This window comes from Ursus arctos, unplaced genomic scaffold (genome assembly GCF_023065955.2).
Source record: "Ursus arctos isolate Adak ecotype North America unplaced genomic scaffold, UrsArc2.0 scaffold_11, whole genome shotgun sequence".
NCBI lineage: Eukaryota > Metazoa > Chordata > Mammalia > Carnivora > Ursidae > Ursus > Ursus arctos.
In genome coordinates, this window is record NW_026622775.1 from 3311860 (window position 1) to 3336036 (window position 24177).

Sequence of the window (24177 nt, forward strand, 5' to 3'; positions counted from 1 at the left end):
TCCACATTACCCGTTTCCTGATGTCCACTCCAACAGGCCCAATCAACATAGCTGAAGTGAAACCTCTTTAAAGGCACTCACTTCCAAGTAGGGGAAGAGGGAGACACTGACGTGTTTCTTCAGTGTTCGTGGCTGTGTATCTGATCGAGCCCAGAACATGGGCTTGTGAGAGATGGGTATGAAGGTAGCAGTAAAATTCACTGTGTTAAACAGACTGCTCTCCAAACGCCGCAATGGCCAATTTAGTCTAAACCACCATGTGAAGTGTGGATAATAAAAACAGGAAAGCTGGGATTTCCAGTGGAATGAATCTCTGTAGAAGAGTCATAGCCTTAGGAAACGGTAAAAAGCAAAGCCACTTCACCATGTTATTTATTCCATACTAGCAACTTCCAGATAAAAAAAAATAGAGTGAAGGAGAAAAGGGAGAAACAAGTATGGTAGAGCCATATAGGCCAACATTTTTAGACTTTTTGTTTCAATACTTGTGAGGTCCCTGTAAAGCTTCCCTCAGAATCCCTGCTATCTGTAGGCTCTTCTTGCTCCTCAACTACGAAGTCACAAGTATTGTTTTGCCATATGGCATTTTTTTACACAAATTATATAAAAATTATCGATGTTGCTGATTAAAAAGTTTTTTGGTATTTCTTACACTGAATAATATCTTAAAAGAATATGTACCAATATTTTCAATGAGAGTGGGGAAACATTTTAGTCAGAAAAATGGCGATTTATAAAAATGGCTGTAGTGGAAGGCCATGCTAAATCTAATATGCTCTCAGATTTGTTTCATGACTAGTGAAAAAAATCAGGATTTTTTTTCCCTAGGGAGTTTTCTTTTCTCAAAGATTTCTTAAGCATCCACAATAAAGTGATCTTATACTGAGTAAGCTCCACAGGACAGGGGTGCCATCCCCATGGCACAGTGCTTGGCACAAAACTAGTGCATAATAAATTCAAAGAAATGGAAAAAACTAGCCCCAAACAAAAGAAAGCCTAATACAGCATATTGTTTCGTTTCTTCTCAAGCTTCAAAATAACCCTTTCATTGCTAAATTAAACCAAGACTTTTTTATTCCCGGTCGCTAATTAAAACCAAGTGGCAGAAACAGTACAGTGGTTTTACCCATTCATTGTGAACCCACTTAAAATTCAATTAAATGGAAACAGGAAAATATTGTGGTAAAGACCACGGGTTCTCAACATGACCTTTTCAACTCACCTGGCTTTCATCCTGATACTAGGCCTAATTAATGCAAGGATGCACGAATTGAGTATGACTTTTTCAAAATTCAGTCAACTGAAGGGACTAAAAACTCAATTTCCATAGCATTGCGTTTTGGCGGCCGGGGGTGGGGAGTGTTCTTCTTTTCTTTCCTGGATCTACGGCATAAGATGTAGATTAAGAAATACCTGAATGCAAACCTTTGTGATTTACCTCACTGAGGGATTACATTATTCAAATTGCAAATTTGGGCCATTGGTTACACACAGGGATGACAATGGGAGCAACAGCTGAGGTCTACAAGAGCCCTTTCATCACCAGCATTTGCTTTTTTTTCTTATTCCTCAGTTTCTCTCTGCTCCTGGATATCTTGTCCTAATCCTAGGGACAAGACTTTCCAACACCAGACTAACACAGAATGTAAACTGAATTTACAGAGCTTTGACTGCAGTCCATTCCCAATGAGCTCCCAAACAACACCTTAGGGAAACTGAAAATGTAACTTGGACATCACCTGAATGACATCATCTTACTTTTTTCTTATTCCCTAAAAGTGCTCAGCCAGGAATTTAGGCAACATTGTCTGAGGATGCTGGCCCTTACCCCTCCACAGGCAGCCATGCCAAGTGGCCTCCGTGAATCAACATGGGGAATGACCTAAAGACCAGCTTTATACAGCCTTGTATTTGCATGGGCAGCGAGGTGGCGGAAATGAGTAATGTGGCGATTGAATGGGCAGATAATTTCTTCAACCATCTGTTCCACATATGTTCAGCAGATCATTGCTATCTTGGACCTTGTAGTTTGTGCAGATGGTATTCTCCAGAGGGAGAAAGGGTCTAAAATGAGTCAGTGCAAAGATTAGTCTTAATATGAGACAATAGATAATTGCCTGTCTCACCATCTTGTAAAAATCAGTTCTCTCATAACCAACCACTTTGAGCATGCGGTTCGAAGGGTTACAGTTGTTAATTTGGATTTGCTGCTCTGTGACTCCATCTCACACCACATCAGGTTTCAGGAGATAAAGAGACTGCTATTTAAAGCTTCAGTTTTACTAACAATTGTTCACTGAGACTACTTATTCATTTTGTAGTAAGAGCTGGACTTTCATTTCTTTTGCTTCTATAATAAGTGCGAGTTTTCAGTAGTTCAACAAATATGCATCCTACCTTCTTGGCCATGCTTTGAAAAAAAAGATGTGTGCTCATCACAGAAAAATGCACTGCAAATGAGACCCAGAACCAGCTACTTCTTCAGGGTGCCAGGATATCCGACTTCCCAACTTTCATCATGGACTTGGCTCTCCCAGATAAAAGGAAGATAAAATGCATTAATCAAAACGCAAAGATACAGGAAAGACTCTACTAAAAGTGAGTGAAAAGTGATAAGTGAATGCTGACTCCAGAGAGATACCTCAGACTTCAAAAGATCTCTGGGAGAAGATATGAATGAGTATGTTTTTGAGGGATCAACTCCTAATTCCAGAAGAATTTTCAGAAAAGAACACAGGAAAGTAGGAGTAGACCTAGCATTCCCAAACTCTGTTCCTATATCTTCTTGAGTGAAAACTGTCCAGATTCAGATGAAGATGAAAACTTAGAATATCAGTGCATGTTTGTAAAGTGATAGTATTGAGGACAAGAGAAAATAAAATTAATGAAACAATGAGTTTCGGTGGAAGGTAGGCTTTGAGCCAGATTCTGAAGGCTTCCAAATGCAATTAGCAGCATGGAATGGTCAGGGAGAGAAAACAGACCGGCAGATGCTTCTGGGCTTCTCCATCTTTAAACCCATCACCTTCTGGGCTTCTCCATCTTTAAACCCATCACACATTACTGAAGTTGTTTAAACTCTGGCTACCCACAAAACCATAAATAACATGAGGGCAGATACAGTGACTAAGTTATTTAATTGATAGCCTTACCTAGCAGACTACCCTAATTAATGTTTACCAAATAAATGCGGGCACAATGTTCCTTTTGATGCAAGAACCCTCAGCACACCAAACATATAATGATTTCATGGTTGGTTATCTGCCCTCTTTGGCATATTTCACTATAGCCTCCTCTACCATCACAATAAAACTGTGGCCCTGAGTCTCTAACTCTGAATGATTGGCCTCTAGACTTGATGCTAAAACCACCCCCACAATGATTGCTGATTTTTAAAAAAAGAAGTAAAAATTTATTTATTTATTTGAGAGAGAGCATCAACTGGGGGAGGGGGAGAGGAAGGGGTAGAGGGTGAGGGAGAGAGAGAATCTCAAGCAGACTCTGCACTGAGCCACTGAGCACAGAGCCTGACGCCAGGCCCATCCCATGACCCTGAGATCATGACCTCAGCTGAAACCTAGAGTCGGATGTTCAACCGACTGAACCACCCAGGGGCCCCATGATTCCTGAGTACTTCTATCTACTGAACTACTCAACTTACCACTTAAAATATTTCATCTGCTATCCCCACCTAAACTACCTACCCCTCTTCTCTTTTCACAATGGTCCCTGTGCTTCCATTTTATTCCCATAAACATTTGGTGATGACAATGATCATATCCAGACACATCTCTAAGCATTCTGTATGCATTATTAATTCTCACAACAATGTTATGAAGCGGGTAGTACTATTTATTATCCTCAAGTTAAGATGAGGAAACTAAGAGACTGTTGCACTGCTAGGAAGAAGTTACAAAACTCAGATTTTAATCCCAGTATCCTGTCTCCAAAGTTTGTGCTCTTCAACAGTATGGTGCGCCTCTCTTCTAGATGCCCTAATGAGTGTCTATGACATGTATGGTACTGTGCCACTCACCAAGGGGGACACTGAGATCAGGTGGAAATAGAGCGTACCATTAAGATGCTTAGTATGGGGAGAAAAAATTTGAATATAATAAGCAAACACGCTGCAGAAATTAATGAATAGCTTTTAACCTAGTAATAAAAATCAGAACCAAGACTGTCTCCTATAACAGTTACAGAGTTTTTCTCCCTCTCAGAGTGAATAAGGACTGGCATGTGGTGAAGGTTTGGGATCCACACACTGGATAACCTGTTCAAACCCTAAGCTTCCTTAAGGGCCACTTTAAGACTTTGTCTTATGAAAAGCTACCCGTAACTAACCCCATAGTCTTTCATTTATTTTTAATTTCCTAAATATAGCTTCAGACTGACTCAACCCATCAAAAACCTAAGCAAATATTGACTTAGAATTATATTTTAAATGATCAATGCATGGAAGTTATACAACCTTAAAAAATCATAAACATACAGAAGCAGTGACTATAAAACCATCTCTTAAAGCTCCTAAAATTCTCTGCACAGGAGAGAAGTCATAAGTACTCACTCAATAAATGATGAGTGACCGAACAACAAATGATGGATGTATGGAGGGATGGAGGGATGGAGGGATGGAGGAATGCTTTTCTATATTGATTTCTAAGTAAATGAATGGAACTTAAGGACCAAGTGAGAGAGAGAACTCAGAAGAAAAGGCAATATGCCTATAATGTTGGCATTATTAAAGTGTTTCATCAGATAGAAGATTTGGTGCCCCAAAATAAAGACCAGAAGCACAAGCAAATAGCACTGTCTTGCCAGCAGGAAAAAAAAAAAAAGTCATTCCCCTGCCCTCATGTCTCTACACATGCACATATTTGGAAGCCAGAGTCCATTTACTGGCACCCAATTCACATCCTTTCTGGAAGTGATTATAGTCACAGATCAACTTTTAGTCAAAAGTGTTAGAAAACGAGAGGGAGACCATCCAGTTCTTACTTTCTTTTTGTGATGAACTGTTAAAAAGTGATATGAGTGGATAGAAGAGGGGTGGGTAGGGAAGAGACAGAAGAATAGACTGCAGGAGACCAAATAAAAAGCTCAAAGAGGCAAGCGCTGTGAGGTAACACTTCATCATTCCCAATTTTACTCCTGGGTGTTGACTAACAAGAGTGTTGTCATTACCTGATGAGAGGCCAGCTCCAAAGAGCTCAGGGCATTCTTTTAATGTCTTTGGACCTAGTCTCAAGTTCAAGGATGTACAAGCTAAGACTCCAACCATTATGATATGTTTACAAAGTCCTACTAAACCTATCCTGATGAAAATATCAGCTGACTTTGAATGTCTGCCCGGTCTCAGTAGCACTCTGGGGAGTGAAGAAGAAGGACCTCAGAGGCCAAAAACTGGAGACTACACACAAGCAGAAGTTGGAGGCTTACAAACTGCATTCTTTGAAGCCCTGTTTAAAAGAAGGTTGTCTAGGACATTCCTGTCCGCTGTTAGCAATATCCACTTACCTATGTAGTCACAATAAAAATCTAAGTATTTTGTGGAGATATGCCTCTCTCCATCTGTGAATGCTACTAAGAGCAGGGCGTTTCGTTAAGCAGAGAGATTCAGCCCAGGCATTCTCGGATTCCTCATCATTCTTATCTCTGCCTGGCAGAGCCCCTGGAACTCTTCTTTGTGGTATGAGCTCCCAGTCAATTTACAGATTCGCCTGACCTGACATCGACACTTTATAGGCATCTAGATTTCATACTCTGTTAGACAACCATTTAGGTTTTCTTTTTCTGATCTCAAACTTACATAACCAAAACCAAAATCTTGATTCTCACCAGCCCCCAGAAACCCATTTCTTCATCAGAATTCTACAGCTTAGTAAGTGGCAGCACCATTCACCAGATCAGTCAAGGCTAAAACCTGGGAGTCATTATTAGCTCCTCTCTCACCTCCCACATTCTATCTGCCAGTTCTGTTGGTTCTGCCTCTAAATATACACCCTGAATTGTTCCTCTTTCCTGCATCTGCACTGCTACAACCCTAGTCTAAGTTACTATTATCTCTTACTGGCACTCCTGCAAAGACTTCCTAGGCCATCTCCCAGCTAACGTCATGTTGGAAAGTAAATCAGAACTATTAGCTTTGTGGCCAAAGTAAAGCCAAAGTAAGTTATTGCATTTACTATAAAATCATTGTATATATAAGAATGTGATCAACCTCCAAGAGGAGAAAACAATGATTATGAGAGGGCAATCATAATTATAATAAATACTCTACATTTTGTTGAGTTTTGCAATGATTTCTTTATGCAAGTCAACATTAACAGTAGTTATTGGTTGAAAATGGAACACGTATGCTGCCAACATACAGTAGCCACCATCACATGTCATCTGAACTAGTACAAGTAGCCTCCTCACGGGTCTCCACATTTCCACTTTTGCCTCCACTAAGCTCTGCTGTTCACAAAGCTATTAAAGCGAATTTTTTAAGACACGTATTAGAATATATGACTCCTACACTTAAAATCCACCATGGCAGACACCTTCCTATTCTCTCCATCTTCCTTAAAATAATAGTTCCCACCACCACCACTAAGTCTTAGGGAGTACGGGCTGCTCAGTAGGAAAACTAATCTCTCTGCCTCCTCTGTGCAAAGGAAGTGAGACCATTTGACTATGGCCAGGCTAATGGATATGAGCCAACCTGAGGTGGGTGTAACCTCCAAGTGGCTTCTAGAATGCAAAGCCACTTGGGGCGCCTGGGTGGCTCTTGATTTTGGCTCTGGTCATGATCGTGGGGTCATGATCTTGGAGTTGTGAGATTGAGCCCCACATCAAGCTCCACAACAGGCTTCGCACTCAGTGCGGAGTCTGTTTGTCCCTTTTCCTGTCCCCACTTGTGCTCTGTCTTCTTCTCTCTAAAATAAATAAATAAGTAAAATCTTAAAAAAATAAATAAAATGCAAAGCCACTTGTCCTGGACTCCCTCTTTCCCCTTCCTGTAGATTAGAATAAAGGTATGATACGCAACTAATGAATCATCGAGCCTTACATCGGAAACCGGGGATGTACTGAATGGTGACTAACATAATATAATAAAAAATCATTAAAAAAATAAAAAGAATAAAGGTATGAAGATGAGCATCTAGCAAGGATCTTCCCGGTATTATTCTCAGCTGAAAAAATAGCTTGTAACACATAATAGTCACTCAAGTATTTTTTAAATGAATGAAAGGTACAGGAACAGAGTTCAAGATAGCGTATACATCCTCTTACACTGACAGTTGTTAGATGCCCAAGAGTAAATAATATAGTATTACTACTAAGAAGAATTCTGCAGAAATGATGAAAAATAAAAAAGATGATATTCAAATTTAATGCCAAGAATGATAACTGAGATTCTAATAATTATGAAAGAAGGAAAAGAAATAGCCAGGTATTTTATGTTAATGACGCATGCCTAGAAGTAACACAAAGATAAGATCTGTGCCCAAGATCAGGAATACAGCAAAATAGAGTCTAGGAGTTGCTATCAAATAAGAATGTGTTCAAAAGTCCACAAAAAGTGGGGCACCGGGGGGACTCAGTCTTTTAAGTGCCCGCCTCTTGATTTTGGCTCAAGTCCTGATCTCAGGGTCATGGGATCAAGCCCCGCTTTGAGCTCTGTGCTCAGTACAGAGTCTGCTTGTCCCTGTCCCTCTTCTCCTCCCCCTGTTCTCTCACTCTTTATCTATCTCCAAAATAAATAAATAAAATCTTAAAAAAAAAAACCTCAGCAAAATCAGAAAAAGAGGCAATTTACCATATTTTCAGGACATTGTATATTAAGGGGCTCATGTAACTTGCCCAGAGTGACAAAGGGAAGGTAGAGATTTTTATTTTGCTTAAATCCTCTTAAGAAAAGGAGGTCATTTATTATTTCACCTAACTGCAATGTTAGGAGAAAACTGTCAGACTGCAAGGAGAACTGGAAACAAAAGTTAAGTTCTATTGTTCTCCGTAATTTTTTTAACAAAGTTAGACTTAGAAGAGGCATAAATTCAGATTTCCAGAGTTCCTGTATACCCTTTCCTTACTCAGCCTCCCCTTTTAACATCTTATATAACCACAGTACAATATCAAAGCTAAGAAATTAGCATTGTTACAATTCTGCTTACAATTCTGTTAACTAAATTACAGACTTTACTCAAATTTCACTTTTTTTTTTCCCACTGACATCCTTTTACTGTTTCAAGATCCTACCAGGATCCCACCTTGCGTTTCAGTAGTACTATAGGAATGATCACAATCTAAAGTTTACTAAAACTGGCAGTACCCTGATCTCCGGCCCTGGAGCTGAAAGAAAAATATGTATTTGGAAAGCCACAGTTATACCAAAACATCATTTTTAAATTGTAATAGTATCTAACTATTGCTCTTGCTTCAAATGCTTTCTATCAGTGGTTCTCACACTTTTGTATGCCATGGAACCTCTGAAGAATGTAGTGGAAGACAAGAGCTTACTCTCTCCCTAGAAAAATGCAAATAGGCATATGTTGACAATTTTAGGAATTCATAAACTACCAAATCTCATCCTTAAATCCCCGAGGGGTCCGCAGGCTAAGCACCCCTTTCTTAAAACCAAAAGATAACTGTAAGTTGATTTGCTTTTCACAGGTCTATCTATATGTCCTTTTGTGATAATGTCTTCTGTTACGGAAGAAAAAGAGGAAGAAAGAAAGGGAGGAAGGAGGGAAGGGAGGACGGGAGAGCAGATGGGAGGGAGGGAAGGAGAGAGGAAGAGAGGGAGAAACAAAAAAATCATATTATCCCATGTACCTATTACTCTACTTGCCCAGGATAGAACAAAATTACTCTACTCAACAATTCTGCTTAATTATAGTTTCCTAGACTGCTTTTTAATTTGATCTTGGGGTGTATTAGAAACTCTGTTTTGCAGCATTTAGCCTTTCTTTTCTCCCTCAAGCCATCCACCCAACAACCCCCCAGTCTTCCTCTAAGACTTCGTGTTTCTTTCAAATCTTATGTTCACAGAAATTTTGTACAAGACTATATTCCTCCAGTTAAAAAGTAGAAGAAAGATAGGAGGTTTTGACTTCTATTTTTAAAAACAAATTGCTGCCAGGATTACCAAGATCCTAAGGTGACTGTGACCACTCTTCCACATAGCTCGTGAAAATCCAAAAATATCTGAGGGTCTTTTTTTCTTCTTTAAACCTGTTACTCTTCGGAGGGACTGGACCCCATCCCATGGAATTTTTGCAGCGCGAGTACATTACGTAGAGTCAATGTCACGAGACTCCTTTCTGTTTTAACAGCATGTTGGGATTCTGACTCAAATGCATTTCATTTGAAAATTAAAAGCAAATTTCATAGGCTATTTGCTCTGCAGCTGAGGAATGTGGGTCAGTCAGTCAGAAAGACAATGGGCTTTTTTTCATGGACCTGTTTTGAGGTAGGAACCATGCCTTTCCTAGAAGGATGCTGTCCCTCCCACCTGAGAGAGATGTGGGTGTTCCTTACCACAATTAATTCTTTGTCCTAAGAGTCTTTGGGCCTAATCATTGTTCTAGAAAATCTTGAGGCAAGTCTATTGCTTTAGCCTTTTACATAATATAATTTGGAAAAGACTTTCCAGCAAACCTAATTCAAATGAGTCCATCTGCTAAACCCAGAATATGAGCTTTTCATAAAATGCAGATGCAGTAACAGACTCCAAGCACGAAAGACAGCATGTATACAACTCATTAAGCAATAGCCAAATGCTTCCTTTTGTAAAGAGAAAAACTAAACGTACCATCCTCTAGCTAATACAAAAAGTCCTCATAGTTCAAGCTTTGATGTTGCCACATCAGGAATTCTTTCTCTGGTATGATCAACATCACAGAAAATATCCTGATAAGACTTGTCTTTATGACCTCCTTTGATCTCGTATGTTATTACTAAGGAAAGGAAGAAAGGACATTTGGAGGCCTAAGCTCCCCATTAGAATTTCTTTATAAGAAACACAAAAACAAATCTTCACCAAGCAATTTAGTACAAAAACGTCCTCAAAAGGAAAAATCTAACATCTGATTTACTAACAATAGGAGGCTGTACATACACAGATAACACAGAACCTATTTCTCTACTTGGTAGCAATGCTATTATTTTAAATTATATGCCATTTATGGTACATGAAGTAGACATGCCTTTAGATATTTGCTATTTAAGATGGCTTTTCAGTATGCTGAGCAAATGATTACTCTTGAAAATAAGAAAAAAAATATGGATTCCAATATTACCCACACATTTCAAAACCATATAGATTTGTCTTGACTCATGCTTTACATTTTACTTTTCAAATTAAACAACAATTTCTTTCCATCTTAAGAGACAGGAATTCCAAAAATTGAGAAAATTTCAAATAATGAATGAAAGTGGGGCACCCGATGGCTCAGTTGGTTAAGCACCTGACTTGGTTTTGTCTCAGGTCGTGATCTCAAAGTAGTGAGACCGACCCCCGCTTCAAGCTCTGCATTGGGCATGGGGTCTGCTTAAGATTCTCTCTCTCTCTCCCTCTGTCCCTCCCATTCTCACTCCCTCTCTCTTAAAAAAAAAAAAAATGAATGAAAGCACACGATTCACAGCATGGGGGGTGAAGGCGGAGCACGTTATAATTCAGGATTCAAGACTCCAATCCAAGGTGTGCCCACAGCCTCAGTTTATCTTTTGACTTTTATGTTAAAAGTGACATCAGAAAGCATATGACATGCGTGATTTTAGAGCTGGGTTTTATGAGTTTCTGCAGAACAAAAAGGAAAAACTATTAAATTCCAATGAATTGCTGATTTTATGGCCTGGTTTATTGGAATTGGATAGAGAATTAAAATGGGAAAATTTTAAGAGGCCCATTGCAATTCACTAGGAATTTTTTAAACATGAATTCTCCACCTATATATTATATAAAAGGAAAGTATCAGAGGTACTCCGATAGAGTACTCGAGAGCTCCAACTGTCGCTGTCATTTTAGTCATTGAAGTCAGGGTGTGATAAAAAGAGGACTGAGAGACAACATAGAAGATTTCTCTACTAATTAATTGTATAGCCGGGAAAACGTAGCTTCTTTGCACCTCTCTCTCCTAATCTGTAAAGTAAGTAATTTGGACTAGATGATTTCTCAGGGTCTTTTCTAATTTATAATTGTTTGAGTATAATCACTGTGTCTAAAGTATGCATGCAAAATTTAAAGAGGGCCATGTTTGTGATTTCACAGGTAAGCCTTTAAAATGCAGCAGATAGGGCGTCTGGGTGGCATGTCTAACTTCGGCTCAGGTCATGATCCCAGGATCCTGGGATCAAGTCCCATGTCGGGCTCCACACCCAGCAGAGAGTCTGCTTGTCTCTCTGCCCTTCGCCCCACTCAAGCGTGCTCTCTCTCTCTCTTTCTCTCAAATAAATAAATAAAATCTTTAATCAATAAATAAAAAAAAATAAAACGCACCAAATAGCTCTTCATCAATTCAATCACACTTTGTTCTACTGTCTCCTGCCATATCTTTCCATGCCTCCTGTGGAGATATCCATACCCCATCCCACATTCACATGAAGTAAAAGGAAAATCTCATCAGGTTCTCTACTTAATAGCTTAGCATAGAATAGCAGTGGCTTCTCCCAAAGACCTTAGAGGAAGTGTGACCAGACCGACAAAAAGTCAAAGGATCTTGGTAAGCTTTCCAAGCAGAACTTCAGGGGCGCCTGGGTAGCGCAGTCGTTAAGCATCTGCCTTTGGCTCAGGGCGTGATCCCAGCGTTATGGGATTGAGCCCCACATCAGGCTCCTCCGCTGGGAGCCTGCTTCTTCCTCTCCCACTCCCCCTGCTTGTGTTCCCTCTCTCGCTGGCTGTCTCTCTGTTACATAAAAAAAAAAAAAAATCCAAGCAGAACTTCAGCAGCCTCTCTGGAAGTGGCTGCTGAAATCAATTCTCTTGCTGGCCTCTGACCAGGCAGACAATAGAAAATATTATGTGAGTTTGCACAGTGTAGACAGAATTTTACTGGACCCTCTGGAGAGAGTCCAAACACATATTAAAATCCAGTGACTTGCCTGAAGAGTTCATTGTGTGTTTAGGGTGTTTAGGAGGGGGTTTTCTTCCATTCCTAGTGCATCTCTCAGGTACGTGACCATTGACTTAGTTCCTCTAACTAATGGTATAACTGACAGCATAGACGTATTTTAACATTACGATAATTTAAACTCCTATACTTGTCCAAAAAATAAACAGATGAATGAAACAAAATATATAGCCTGATGTAGTGTTTTAAAACCAATAAAAGAGAGCTATCACAAAGCAATGGGGCAAAGATAACTTGATCGACCAGAAGAATTAAGAGAAACAGCTATTGGGTGGAAACTAATGTGGGATCAATGCAGGTTTGTATCGTATGCTGCAATAACCTCTGATGAATAACAGAGTTAACTGTAAAAATGATACACTGCAAAAATAAAACACTGCTGAATATAATTTGATTTCTGCATAGAGGAGAATCATCAAGCTTAAAAACAATGGGAAAACTACAATATGTAAGATAAATTTAACTACATAAAAATTCTGAATTTTGTGTGTCAATTACACTGACCAAAATTAGAAGGCAAACAATAAATTAGGGGGAAATTTTCACAGAAAATATCAGAGGTAAAATATTATTCCCATATAAAGAGCCCACAGAAATTATCACAAACACCAAAATCTCCATTAATAAATTTGGAAAGAACCATGACAGATAATGCAGATACACACAAAACCCACTACTATAGCAGAGGTTTCTTCACAGATACCATTCAGCTTTAGAGAAAATGCGAGGAAGTCAACACACTCATAGTCTGGTGTTTAAAATTTAAAAGGGTATAAAATTCTAAAACTAAATGTGGCAATATATTCTAAAGGCCTTAACAACACTTGTATAATTTGACTTCTAGAAATTTAGCCTAGGGAGATAAGCTGGCACGTGTACAAACTTTTAAGATGTTTAATGCAGTGATACTTACAATGGCAAATAAGTCAGTCCATAAGTAAAAGGAAACACTTTGAAAACCAAGTAAGAAATCGATGAGTAAACAAATTAGGGTTTACCTTGTGATCATTGTTTTTGAGAATATAGGAAAACTTGGCTATAATGTTCACTGAAAACTAAAATAAAGATTATATGGGATATAAACTCAGCTATACGTGTTGTTTTATAAAGCATAAGATAATTCTAGAAAAAGAAAGTCCTACAATGTTGGCAGCATTTGTCTTTGGTTGGTGGGACTATAAACAGATTTTTGTTTTTTTCTGTTTACTTTTTTATTTTTTGTATTCTCAGTAAGCATACATTATTTGGGGATAAAAATTAACCTTCAAAGTATTGTAAGGACATAAAGTATCAAAAGTACTACAGTCAGTTTCATGTGAATAAAGTGTTAATACTAAAAAGTCCACTTTCTTCAAACTGTTAAGTAAAACTAATAATCTATGATACTGCCAATCAATACTGACAGTGATATTTAAATGTTTTTCCTTCCACAGTAAATGAATATAGTGGCCATTTTAATTCAAGTTAGCCCCTATCTCCTTCTCAAGGAAAAAACTGTAAAGCCTAACAGTCTGGTAACTTGAGCACAAATTGGAGCAAAGTTCTTGGGTTCAAAACCTGCTCCACCACTCACTATACCCCTGAACCTCAGTTTTCTCATCTGTAACACGGAGAAAATCACAGTCCCCACTACATTGAGTTATTATGAGAGATGAATGAGAAAATACATTTAAGGTCCTTAAAACTAAGCCTGGCACACAGCACCCAACAAAAAGTATCATTGAAGCTTCCTCACAATGGCAGTTGGGAGCCATTAATATCTCAAAATGTATTAAGGCTATAATAGAATAAGCATGCATATGTAAAATGCCTGCTTTTCCCATTGTAGGGAGAGCTGAGCATTTCTAAAATAGGTTATAAAAACTGTCCTCATTAACACACTGAATGAAAGTACAAATGGGGAACCACATATCGTAAGTCTACATACTTAAACAGTTAAAGAATTATTAAATCAAAATTCTACCCTTCTTGTTTGACAAATATACGTCATAATGACCTAAGAGGCCAGATTTCAAATTTAAACTTCTCACAACACTTAAAATGCAGTCTATGAATGGCTGAATGGCCATTCACCACCACCATCACCACACACACCAACACGAGCACACACGGGACCCATATCTAGCTCCCTCCTCACAGCCTACCCCGTCCCCCTCCTCTTTCTCCCTCAGCCTGATCCACACTGGAGGGTCCTCAATCCAGTTATGGAGTTAACCCAGCCCATATTTTCAGACTTGGTCTACCGTTGCCCTCCCACCTCCAACAAACAGCAGCCTCTTGGAGAGCTGCCATCAGATTCCTGTGCTGTCCCAGACAGCAGTTTTGGGGTTGGTTGAGCAGAAAATTCTGGGCTCCCAGATACACAGAAAATAATCCATAAGGAGTAGGGGTGAGGCTCTGAGTTGCCATCAACTCTTGGCCTCACAGACTTTCCCCCCTATGGCAGGCATGGCTATAAAACGGCCAGACCAGAAGGCCAAGGCAGAGGCCCCTTTGCCTGGCCCTTAGGACACTGCCACCTACAAATAATACAAATATTCATCAAATACTTATCTCATGAATTTAAATTGTAGGAAATGGACAAAAAAAAATGGAAGTGCTCCAGATATCAACAAGAATGTGAACATTCGGGAGGTAAAAGCAGATTATTTTGGTAAACCTGAATATTTTATAAATAAAACTGCCAGGCATTGCACTAGTCCCTTCCTAGTTGCCACATTACACAGTCCCAAGCACAGGAAAAAAGACCTGTACTGTCTCTTCTCCCACATCTCTGACGGCTCTGCCTTTGCTGGCTGCTTCTTAGCCTCTCTGGCCTCTCTTCCTTTCCTTTGATCCCTCCTCCCACTTCAGGACCTTTCCACAGACTGTGTCCTCCATCTGGAGTGCTCCATCCCCATGTATTCTGAAAAAATATTAATATTTTCTTAATATTGATATTAATTAATGTAAAATGTCCTAGTAATTGATACTAATATGATATTAACATTAATTCTTCAGAAACCTTGTGATTCAGATGCCACTTCTATAACGAAGCTAGCTGCTCTTAAGCCTCCAGACCAGACTGCTCAGCTCTGCTCAGTTATACGCCGACATAGAATCTTGATCCTTTTCTTTCATAGCACTGGCTGATTTGTAATTATATATTCAAGAGGGGTGTCATGAATGTTTCCCTGCTTCAATGATACTCTAAGGTCAATGTGGGCAAAGATCAAAGTCTCTTTTGCACATCGCACGATGTCAGCATCTAGCACAGGGCCCGGCATATAGCAGAAGCCATGTGAATATTTGATGGATGATAACACAACATATTAGAAGAAATGTCACATACCAAAACCTGCACTGACATCAGACACGTAGGGAGCCAAAACTACCTAAGAAGGAGCCCGAGACTTGCCTTGACGACCAGGGCCCTAGAAGGCCTACTGTGTATGAGGAGAGGATGTGGAGGGGTGGATGGCAACAACATGAAGTGCTCCGATAATGGTCTGAAGACTTCCTAGGCCTTTTAATGTGGCCTATGCAGTGGTAAGCTGGAGCCAGCTTATCCTGGCTGGCCGTGAGAATGGCCAGTGACGTTGAGTCAGTAGCTTGAAATCGGCCATGGAGGAAGCAATTACACCAGAAAAATTAGCAAATGCTATAAATTGCAAATCACTATTTTTCCCATTTTTGGAGAGCTGGCTGTTACACATTTATCATCACACACTGACATCATGCCAATAAATTTCTAATCTGCCTCATGAGGAAGCACAGTCTTCAAGGCTTTCTCATTTCCTCACAATCAAGAACATATATATGTCTTTTTTGTAATTGAAATAATTTTAGTATTGTTCATGGGGAGGTAAATACTGTTTTAAAAAGCCTGAATTATTATCACTTACTGAGGGATTATATTTCATGAAGTTTTTAAAAATATTTTTATAGAAAATTTTAAACAAATAAAAACTAAAGAGAATAACATATGAACCCATCACATAGCTTCAAGTAATTATGACCAATACTGCTTCATTTATCCCCCACTCACTACCCCTTCCCTTCTCAGTGGAGAATTTGAAAACAAATACCATATCATTTTATCTATATGTATTTCAGTATGTATCTCCGAATGATAAGCACTTTTTTCAGTAAAATACAATTATTGTGCCTTAAAAAATCCCTTATATTATTAAAAATCTTGTCACTGTTCATATTTCCATGACTGACTTCCAATTACTTGTACTATTTGTTTGTTTGAATCATTATTCAAATAGGGTCTTCATTTAAATTGGTTGACATTTTTATAGACTTGTTAGCGTTTCCACCTCCAATTCTGTATTTTCCCCTTGTAATTTATTTATTAAGAAAGCTAAACAGATCGTTTGTCCTATAGAGTTTCATACAGTCTAGATTTTGTTGATTGCAACTCCATGGTGTCATTTAACATGTTGCTCTATCTCTTATATTACATAAGAATTGCTAGTTAGAGCCAGAGGCTTAATCACATTACAGTTTCGTTTTTGTGTATGTAGTGGTGTGTGGGGGAAGAGGACACCATAGAGAAGTGGTGGATGGGACATCATTACTTCACAGCCAACACTTTGTACTTCCACTAAGAGGTCCGCAGTGTCTGGCTGTCTCTCCCTCTTATGTTTGTATAGTGTGTGTGTGTGTGTGTGTGTGTGTGTGTGTGTGTGTGATTTTATCAGCCATTGATGACTATCACTGAGATCCATTAATTTGGGGGATTTACAAAATGGTATTATTCTATTTTTGTCATTTCTTCTTCATTTATTAATTGCAATAGTCTTACATGGAGAAACTTCCCTTCCTAAATTATTTGGTCATCCAACCATTTGTATCCAAGTCAAATTCTTTTCTTTTCTTCTTTCTTTTTTTTTTTAGAGAGAGAAAGTGCACACACAAATGGGGAGATGAAGAGGGCAGGGGGAGAGGCAGAGGGAGGAGGAGAGAAATCTTAAGCAGGCTACATGCCCAGCATGGAGCCCATTGCAGGGCTCAGTCACACAACCCTAGGATCATGATCTGAGCTGAAATCACGAGTTGGACACTTAAACAACTGTGCCACTCAGGCACCCCCCCCAAGTCAAATTCTTAAAATAAGATATAATAAAAGAAGTCCATCCATGTCCCCTCTATCCTTTTCATTTGTACCCTGAGGTATAGATCATAATAGAAAAGAAAGGATAATAATGGATTATTTTTATCAGTTTACAGCATTAAATATCTATATCAATAAAAATTTCAAATGAAAACAAATAAAATATTCCACTTAGAAAACTAGAAAAAGAACAACAAAGTAAATCAAAAGAAAACATAAAGGATTAATAGAGCTAAAAACAAATTAATGATATATGTGTTCTCAAGTACTGAGTTAGTTTCCTAACAGCCTCCAAAAGCAGCTAAGGATTTTTTAAGTATCATAAATTCATAGATCTAAACAAATATGACATATTTCAATTATTTCATTGCAGTTATTAATACCTATTAATACTCAAATGGTCCCATTTTTGGCTACTGGGAGATTATTTAAGTTGGCTCCTGAGTCCTTTTAATGCAACCCATACAGTCTATAATATATAACAAGATGTTCCAAGTTTATCTTATACATTACCCTCAACTAGAATCACTCTTTTCTCCAAGAACCCTAGTTCCTATTAGCAGGAAATGGTATATAGAGAATATAATTTCGGCCTCAGGGTGTTCCATGCTATTAAGTTTTTGGCCATTTAATGACTAAAACATACAAAACCTATTTTTAAAGAAAGAAACTATCTCAAGTTTATATTGGTATTTTTAATTTACATATATTACAACTGTATCATCTTTTCCCATGCCATAAAACTAACCTCTCAACATCAAGATCTCTCATCTCATCTATCCCACAATACACATAATACCTCAGTAAAACAATACAAAACTACTCTCAAAAATGTGATTACTAAAAAATGACTTAAAAAATATTTTGCCATTATTTTTATCATGAGGACATATTCCACTAAGTACAATTATTGGGTCTGAAGTCACCCAGAACAGTTCTTCTGTGTATGTGTATGTTTATGGTTAAACCATCAAATGGGTGTACAATTCATTTCATTTGTCTCTTTTTTGATACTATAGGATTTTTAATTGTTTAATTTTGTTTTAATTACATTAATATTAACATTGCTCTGACTCAAATACTTGGAACAAAGTATGTTAAAAGAGTCCAAGTTCATCCATATCACCTCCAGCCTATTCTCTCCCTCATCATCCACAGCACCAGTTCTAATAACCAGAAGAGACCCACTAGGCATTCTCATTCTTTTTTTTATGGCTTTTTCCCCCATTTTTTCCATTTTTAAATGGAAGTAAAAATAATAACACACTCTCCATCTTTCTTTTTCCTTTAACAATATATCCTGCACATCACTCCACAGCGGTATATTGAAATTTTTATATTCCTCCCTACAGCTGCATATTACTCCAGTATGCTGACAGATGGCAATTCATTCTACCACACAACATTTAGATTATTTCCAATTTTTTGTTATGGGGTGCTACAATGAAGAGCCTTAGCCATAAATCTTTTTATTTTTTGCCAATGTGTTTAGCGATAGATTCCTAGAGGTGGGATTTTTGCAGGGTCCAAAAGTGAGTAAATATGTACAGTTGACCCTTAAACAACATGGATTCGAACTGCACAGATCCACTTGGACATGGTTTTCTGGTTTTTGTTTTTTTAAGAGTTGACAGCGAAAGCTGCAAGGCATTTATTTACAACCGCTTATCCCAGTCTCCAGGAAGGGACCGAATGGAAGGCAACTGGTGCAGAGGTCATGTTTGTTGCCCTCTGAGTACCCAGGGAGGCTGAGGAGGCATCAGCAGTCCCTGGCCCAGGTTGGGCTGGGCTTGCAGGTTGCCCCACACACCTCCAGGGTGGTCAGGTCGGGTGCCTGGGGCTGGTGGGTAAAATTCAGGGCTAAGCAGAGAAACACACCCAGAGGGCAGGGACAGCTTTGCACAGGGATCTCACACCTTTGGCATTCAACCTCACCCCGAATGACTCTGAGGCTGCACACAGGGCCAGTGAAGGGCCCTGAGCCCCTCCCAGGCCATGCCCAGACCCCTCGTTCCCATGTTGACCACGCTAGCAGCCTCTGAGGCCAGTGTACTCACATATGGCCACACCTCCAAGCAGAAGGGAGGCTGTTCTGTGCCTCCAGGCCACGGTTATCCTCGAAGGCCCTGTGGGGTGGGGATGGGGGGTGCTCTACTGCTGAGCCAAAGCCACCAGGCTGTGGAACATCTCCGTACTAGTATCTTACACTAAACGTCTATAAAAATCCCATATACAACCGGGTTACTTGTTGAATTTTCTATTTTATTGCACTAGTCAATGTATGTAACATCAACAAAATGCCTTAATCATATAGCTTTTATAGTATTTACAATATATTTTAGAATATAATATTTACCTTTGAGGATGGATAGCTGTGACTCCACTGTATACACACATTTCCTCTCCTTCTTCGGTATTTTCCTGTCTATTATTTGTTTTCTTTCCAATTAAATTTTATAATCAGTCTAGCTATGGAAAAAGACTGTTTTTTTAATTGGAATTACATGAGTCTTAAGCAATTTAGGGATATCTGACATCAGGATAATGTGTCTTCCATCCAAGAATGGAGTATGTCTATTTGTTCAACTGTAGTTCTGTGTCTCTTGGAAACTTCTTATACATTATCTTACGTAAGTTTTGAAGATTTTTTGTAGAGTTTATACAAATGAATTTAATTTTTGTTTTGATATCATGAAATGGGATCTGCTCCATTTTAGATTCTGATTTTTTGTTTATGTTTGTGACGCTTACTGATTTTTTGTATGTTACTGTAACAACCTCCTGTTAGGGGCACGTGGGTGGCTCAGTCTGTTAAGCATCTGCCTTTCGCTCAGGTCATAATCACCCCCGCAGTGGGCTCCCTTCTCAGTGGGGATCCTGCTTCACCCTCTCCCTCTCCCTCTCCCCCTGCTTATGTGCTCTCTCTCTCAAACAAATAAAATCTTAAAAAAAATAATAACCTCCTGTTATACTAAATTCCCTACGATTTAATAATTTCCCATGGTTTTTTTTAGGATTTACAGATACATAATCATATTCTTTCCACATACATAGAGTTTTACTTTTTCCTTTCCAAATCTTATGCCTTCAATTGTTTTCTCTTGAATTATGTGCACTGGCTAACACTTCAAACACTATGTGAAACAGCAGTGGAGAAAATGAGCAGTCTTACCTGGTTCCTGACATTAGACAAAACATTTTTACTGTCTCCCCACTAAATAAGATCCTAGGTTCCTTGACGTTAACTTTTCAGAAGAAGGGGGAAAGGGAGGGAGAGAGATAGAGTGACAGAGAAAGCTTATGTTAATTATATATCCATCAATTATTATTTTATTGAATGTTTATAATATAAATGGATACTGAATATTGTAAAATGTCTTCTCTGAATAGGGGATGCTCAAATGATTTTTCTCCCTAGTCTTCTTTATACGTTGTATCAAATTAATGAAATTTCTAATAGTGAACCACTGAATTAAATGAACCATGTTGCATCCCTAGAATTAATCTCAGCACTTGGTCATAATGCAATTATTTGTTAAATGTGCTGTCAAATTCCAGTTGCTAAAATTTCATTTAACACTTTTATTAAGACTACGTAAGACACTGACATTAATAAGTGAGATTTTCTGTACCTTTGTTTTTTTGGGGCAGTCATTGTCAGCTTTTGGGATTAATGTTTATAATAGATTCAGACCATGAAATTGGAAGATTTCTTTTATGTCTCTATTCTCTGGCATACTTTAAATGTATTGGGATTAGATTCCTGGGTGGCTGAGTTGGTTGGGCAGCTGCCTTTGGCTCAGGTCATGATCCCAGAGTCCTGGGATCAAGCCCCATGTCAGGCTCCCAGCTCAGCAGGGGACTCTGCTTCTCCCTCTCCCTCTGCCCCTTCCCCTGCTTGTGCTCTCTCTCACTCACTCTCTTTCAAATAAATAAATAAAATCTTTAATAAATAAAAAATAAATAAATGTATATATTGGGATTATTGATTCATGAAAGTTTTTCAATTACAGTTGTATATGGTTTCCTATAAAACCAAGTGGACCTGCCACTCTTCTGTGATAGCTAACTTTTCTATTTCTTTATTAGTAATTGTTCCATTTACACTTTACTGGGGTCAACTATGGTAACTTGGATTTTTTTTTTAATTACCAATTTTTATGAAGATTGTCAAACCTATTTGCACATAGTTGGGCAAATTGATTTCCAATTTGTGGTTTTGTGCTTTCATTTTTTTCCCCTTTCTTTCTTCTTTATCCTTTCTTTCGATTATACTAGGCAATGGTTTCTCAATTCTGATATAAATGAAATAGCTCAATGTGATTTTCAGACTATTTTTCTGATTTCAAAGTCATTAATTTCTGGTTTTATTCACATTACTTCCTTTTTTATGCTTTCCTTTGATTTACTTTGTTATCTTTTCTAGCTTTTTAAATTGGGTGTTTCATTCGTTTGTTTTCATTTTTTATTTTTATTGATAATAGCTATGTAATGCTATAAATTTTCCTCTGATAACTGATTCAGCTGTATCCCGTAGCTGAATTCTGCTTTTCTCTTCATTACTGTTATTTTTTGACAATTCTGCTATTTTGAGTTCCTCATTTGAACCAAGTGTTTTTGGTTAGCATCTTTTTTAATAAAATGGATTCTATTTGCCATTAGTATACCCTCCTTCCCAACCACACTGACTTCAAATAGTTAATGATTTTAAGAAGTAAATACCAGCAGTTCCTTGTGATTTTTTAAACTCAGGCTCAGAGAGAAAAAGCAAAACATAATACCACACAATCAGCCCTAATAAGAAAAGCCAGAAAACAAGTGAATGGTAAGCTTCTTTCTCTGTTAAGACTTCCACTTCCAAGTTCAATCACTGGCAGTTCATCTTGAATTTCCTTATGTGAACTGCTTGCTTTGGCGAACCACAATATGGAGACCTTTCGTTCACCAGACATTTTAATACTGTCAAAAGACCACATGGCAAATGTCATCCCACGCTGAACTACTGTAGGGTATATTCAGTCTCTCACAAACAAATCTGGACTACAATAATATCTTCTACGAAGGTGAGAAAAAAGAGACGTTATTTTTTTGAAGGGGACTGTGAAAAGGATTTTCATACATAATTCTTTACGAATTTTTTTTTCTGTTTTAGTATACTTACAGTGCTAGGATTTAACTTCCAGTTGTTCGGAGGGGGGGCTTTCAGCAACTCCTTCATAAGCAATTCCAAGCAATTCCTTATAACTTAGAGATGAAATCTCATACTGACTTTAAACACACAGACTAAAACAAATCTCCTCACGCCTCCAAACCTCAGAGTGTGTGTGTCATTTTCTTCCTGCTAACATGGCTCAGAGATGAGTAAATGTTGGCTTCCGCTTTCTGTCTTGGAGCCTACTCTTATTTTTCATCTCAGTGTAATTGGTACCTCATATGGGGGGCAGCAGCTGAAATGTGATTACATCTCAGGCGTCCTGGGACGCTTGGAGTTCACCAGGAGTCACAGAAAACGCAGAAGCACTGAAGAGAACAAAAGCCAGTGGAATGGGGTCAGTGCCAGCAGAGAGATGTCCGCGTGCCAGATGGCGGCCATGCCAGGGCAGGCAGCTGAAGAGAGCTAGAACCTCACGGTATCAGAAGAACAGACCACATCGGAGGGCCGGCAGCCAACCTGGAGTCGGAGAGGAGTGGGGAGAGCAAGCTCACTTCCCCAGCTGACTAACTGGGATCAGATCAAAGAGCCCAGTGGAATGATTTTATTCAGCCTAAAGCGCCCGTCAGAACCGGAGCCAGGGCCGCACAGCGGGTGCCAATGGCACACGAAAGAGGCTTCGGATGAGCGATCCCCAGGGACTCCATCCTGGGGACTGAATGAGGAGGCAGTTTTAGAGGCTGCCTGGGAGACGGTATTGAAATACCACAGCTAACCGCCTAACTGCCAATGCTACTGCACTGCCACACGCTACCTTAGCGAGCAGGCATTCCCGGCACCTGTCACCACGGAGCAGAATTGCAGCCCGGTTCCCAGCCCTCGGAACAAGACCCGCAAGAAAGAAAGCGGCACGTGCAAGTTTTACATTATTTTAGACGACAGATGTCCCGAGTTCAAGTCCTATCAGGATTTTCTTTCTTTCTTTTTTCTTTTAAGTTTTTCTTTAAATTCCAGTTAGTTAACATATACTGTGGTACTAATTTCAGTAGTAGAATTTTGTGATTCATTACTTACATGAAACACCCAGTGCTCATCCCTAAGGGGATTTTCTGTCTAAAAAGTGAGCTCCTAAAAAAATAATAAAAATAAAATAAATTTTAAAAAGTGAGCTCCTTCTAACTGAAATAACCTCCAGCTAAGAACAACTATCATCCATCTTTACCTCCTTGTCTGTAGTCCTGCTTATCTGAGGAAACAGAAAATATAGACGAGATTAAAATTTCTATTTAAGGTGTGATCCATATGATTGGAGTGTACCTTGCTTTTCCAAGAGCAGTAATTAGAGCGAAAGTACTATAGTTGAAGAAGTAAAATGGAAATTCATTCCAAAGAAGAGAGCGGACAACGTACTGTCCACCACATGTCAACTAATTTAGATGCTTCCCTACGATCGTGATGCTCCTTCCATTAAAAGAGATTTGGAAGATGCAAAACATAGACATATGTTTCTTAACGATTGTTATTTTGCCCCTTCAAACCTCTTTATGAGCACTGCCTTGAACTGAAAAATACCAAAATTTACCACATTATCATGTTATGTGTTGTTAGCTTATCTTTACAGTTCTAACCACTACCTAAGTGATGAAAGACACACGGAACAAGGATGCCACGTGGAAATCTGCGAATGAAAGCAAAACATCTAATTTGCCTCTGGTACTGAAAACAAGGAAGATAAAGTTGATATTTTTTCTAGTGCCCCTCAAATATTACCATACCACTCTCTTACTCAAGAACCTACAACAGCTTCA

General features: G+C 38.7%; 1 long non-coding RNA gene across 1 annotated transcript in view; it reads right to left on the minus strand.

Annotated features, from left to right (window-relative positions):
• The window catches only part of LOC130543324 (uncharacterized), a 44558-nt gene extending 21270 nt beyond the window's left edge, over positions 1 to 23288 (minus strand). The window contains exon 1 of the long non-coding RNA XR_008958594.1: positions 22379 to 23288. This is a non-coding gene — a long non-coding RNA (uncharacterized LOC130543324). The remainder of the gene's footprint in view (positions 1 to 22378) is intronic.
• Between the last annotated feature and the right edge of the window lie 889 nt (positions 23289 to 24177).